The sequence below is a fragment of the Triticum urartu genome, chromosome 3 (assembly GCF_003073215.2).
Source record: "Triticum urartu cultivar G1812 chromosome 3, Tu2.1, whole genome shotgun sequence".
In the NCBI taxonomy this organism is placed as follows: Eukaryota; Viridiplantae; Streptophyta; class Magnoliopsida; order Poales; family Poaceae; genus Triticum; species Triticum urartu.
The window spans coordinates 733,302,533-733,306,964 of NC_053024.1; positions in this window are offsets into that span (position 1 = coordinate 733,302,533).

The following is a 4,432-nucleotide window of genomic DNA, read 5'->3' on the forward strand; positions in this document are numbered from 1 at the left end:
CGAAACTACACTTCCTATATATAATTCTTCACCTCCGGAAAATTCCAGAACTCCTCGTGACGTCCAGGATCTCATCCGGGACTCCGAACAACTTTCGTATTACTGCATACTCATATCTATACAACCCTAGCGTCACCGAACCTTAAGTGTGTAGACCCTACGGGTTCGGGAGACAAGCAGACATGACCGAGACGATTCTCTGGTCAATAACCAACAGCGGGATCTGGATACCCATGTTGGCTCCCACATGCTCCTCGATGATCTCATCGGATGAACCACGATGTCGAGGACCTAATCAATCCTGTACTCAATTCCCTTTGTCAATCGGTACGTTACTTGCACGAAACTCGATCGTCGGTATCCCAATACCTTGTTCAGTCTCTTTACCGGCAAGTCACTTTACTCGTACCGTAATGCATGATCCCATGATCAACCACTTGATCACATTGAGCTCATTATGATGATGCATTACCGAGTGGGCCCAGAGATACCTCTCTGTCATACGGAGTGACAAATCCCAGTCTCGATTCGTGCCAACCCAACAGACACTTTCGGAGATACCTGTAATGTACCTTTATAGTCACCCAGTTACGTTGTGACGTTTGGCACACACAAGGCACTCCTACGGTATCCGGGAGTTGCACAATCTCATGGTCTAAGGAAATGATACTTGACATCCAGAAAAGCTACAGCAAACGAACTACACAATCTTTGTGCTATGCTTAGGTTTGGGTCTTGTCCATCACATCATTCTCCTAATGATGTGATCCCGTTATCAATGACATCCCCATGTCCATAGCCAGGAAACCATGGCTATCTGTTGATCAATGAGCTAGTCAACTAGAGGCTCACTAGGGACACATTGTGGTCTATGTATTCACACATGTATTACGATTTCCGGATAATACAATTATAGCATGAATAATAGACAATTATCATGAACAAGGAAATATAATAATCATTTTATTATTGCCTCTAGGGCATATTTCCAACAGTCTCCCACTTGCACTAGAGTCAATCATCTAGTTACATTGTGATGAATCGAACACCCATGGAATTCTGGTGTTAATCATGTTTTGCTCTAGGGAGAGGTTTAGTCAACGGATCTGCTACATTCAGGTCCGTATGTACTTTACAAATCTCTATGTCTCCATTTTGAACACTTTCACGAATGGAGTTGAAGCGACGCTTGATATGCCTGGTCTTCCTGTGAAACCTGGGCTCCTTGGCAAGGGCAATAGCTCCAGTGTTGTCACAGAAGAGAGTCATCGGGCCCGACGCATTGGGTATGACTCCTAGGTCGGTAATGAACTCCTTCACCCAGACTGCTTCATGTGCTGCCTCCGAGGCTGCCATGTACTCCGCTTCACATGTAGATCCCGCCACAACGCTTTGCTTGCAACTGCACCAGCTTACTGCCCCACCATTCAAAATATACACGTATCCGGTTTGTGACTTAGAGTCATCCAGATCTATATCGAAGCTAGCATCGACGTAACCCTTTACGGCGAGCTCTTCGTCACCTCCATAAACGAGAAACATTTCCTTAGTCCTTTTCAGGTACTTCAGGATATTTTTGACCGTTGTCCAGTGTTCCATGCCGGGATTACTTTGGTACCTTCCTACCAAACTCACGGCAAGGTTTACATCAGGTCTGGTACACAACATAGCATACATGATAGACCCTATGGCCGAGGCATAGGGGATGACACTCATCTTTTCTCTATCTTCTGCCGTGGTCGGGCATTGAGCCAAGCTCAATCTCGTACCTTGCAATACAGGCAAGAACCCCTTCTTTGACTGATCCATTTTGAACTTCTTCAAAATCTTGTCAAGGTACGTACTCTGTGAAAGACCAATGAGGCGTCTCGATCTATCTCTATAGATCTTGATGCCTAATATATAAGCAGCTTCTCCAAGGTCCTTCATTGAAAAACACTTGTTCAAATAGGCCTTTATGCTTTCCAAGAATTCTATATCATTTCCCATCAACAGTATGTCATCCACATACAATATGAGAAATGCTACAGAGCTCCCACTTACTTTCTTGTAAATGCAGGCTTCTCCATAAGTCTGCATAAACCCAAACGCTTTGATCATCTCATCAAAGTGAATGTTCCAACATCGAGATGCTTGCACCAGCCCATAAATCGAGCGTTGGAGCTTGCACACCTTGTCAGCATTCTTAGGATCGACAAAACCTTCCGGCTGCATCATATACAATTCTTCCTTAAGGAAACCATTAAGGAATGCCGTTTTGATGTCCATTTGCCATATCTCATAATCATAGAATGCGGCAATTGCTAACATGATTCGGACGGACTTCAGCTTCGCTACGGGTGAGAAAGTCTCATCGTAGTCAACCCCTTGAACTTGTCGATAACCCTTAGCGACAAGCCGAGCTTTATAGATGGTCACATTACCATCCGCGTCTGTCTTCTTCTTAAAGATCCATTTATTTTCTATAGCTCGCCGATCAACGGGAAAGTCAGTCAAAGTCCATACTTCGTTTTCATACATGGATCCTATCTCGGATTTCATGGCTTCCAGCCATTTGTCGGAATCCAGGCCCGCCATCGCTTCTTCATAGTTCGAAGGTTCACCGTTGTCTAACAACATGATTTCTAAGACAGGGTTGCCGTACCACTCTGGTGCGGAACGTGTCCTTGTGGACCTACGAAGTTCAGTAGCAACTTGATCTGAAGTTTCATGATCATCATCATCAACTTCCTCTCTAGTCGGTGCAGGCACCTCAGGAACATTTTCTTGAGCTGCGCCATTTACCGGTTCAAGAGGTAATACTTCATCAAGTTCTACCTTCCTCCCACTTATTTCTTTCGAGAGAAACTCCTTCTCTAGAAAGGACCCATTCTTGGCAACAAAGATCTTGCCTTCGGATTTGAGGTAGAAGGTATACCCAACAGTTTCTTTAGGGTATCCTATGAAGACGCATTTGTCCGACTTGGGTTCGAGCTTTTCAGGTTGAAGTTTCTTGACATAAGCATCGCATCCCCAAACTTTTAGAAACGACAGCTTAGGTTTCTTCCCAAACCATAATTCATACGGTGTCATCTCAACGGATTTCGACGGAGCCCTATTTAAAGTGAATGCGGCAGTCTCTAAAGCATAGCCCCAAAATGATAGCGGTAAATCGGTAAGAGACATCATAGATCGCACCATATCTAATAGAGTGCGATTACGACGTTCGGACACACCATTACGCTGAGGTGTTCCAGGCGGCGTGAGTTGTGAAACTATTCCACATTTTCTTAAGTGTGTGCCAAATTCGTGACTCAAGTATTCTCCCCCACGATCTGATCGCAAGAACTTGATTTTCCTGTCACGTTGATTCTCAACCTCAGTCTGAAATTCCTTGAACTTTTCAAAGGTCTCAGACTTGTGTTTCATTAAGTAAACATACCCATATCTACTTAAGTCATCAGTGAGGGTGAGAACATAACGATAGCCACCGCGAGCCTCAACACTCATTGGACCGCACACATCAGTATGTATGATTTCCAATAAGTTGGTTGCTCGCTCCATTGTTCTTGAGAATGGAGTCTTGGTCATTTTACCCATGAGGCATGGTTCGCACGTGTCAAATGATTCGTAATCAAGAGACTCTAAAAGTCCATCTGCATGGAGCTTCTTCATGCGTTTGACTCCTGTGTGACCAAGGCGGCAGTGCCACAAGTATGTGGGACTATCATTATCAACCTTACATCTTTTGGTATTCACACTATGAATATGTGTAGCATTACGCTCGAGATTCATTAAGAATAAACCATTCACCATCGGAGCATGACCATAAAACATATCTCTCATATAAATAGAACAACCATTATTCTCGGATTTAAATGAGTAGCCATCTCGTATTAAACGAGATCCTGATATAATGTTCATGCTCAAAGCTGGCACTAAATAACAATTATTGAGGTTTAAAACTAATCCCGTAGGTAAATGTAGAGGTAGCGTGCCGACGGCGATCACATCGACCTTGGAACCATTCCCGACGCGCATTGTCACCTCGTCCTTCGCCAGTCTCCGCTTATTCCGTAGCTCTTGCTTTGAGTTACAAATGTGAGCAACCGCACCGGTATCAAATACCCAGGAGCTACTACGAGTACTGGTAAGGTACACATCAATTACATGTATATCACATATACCTTTTGTGATGCCGGCCTTCTTGTCCGCTAAGTATTTGGGGCAGTTCCGCTTCCAGTGACCACATCCCTTGCAATAAAAGCACTCAGTCTTGGGCTTGGGTCCATTCTTTGGCTTCTTCCCGGCAGCTTGCTTACCGGGCGCGGCAACTCCCTTGCCGTCCTTCTTGAAGTTCTTCTTACCCTTGCCTTTCTTGAACTTAGTGGTTTTATTGACCATCAACACTTGATGTTCCTTTTTGACTTCTACCTCTGCTGATTTCAGCATT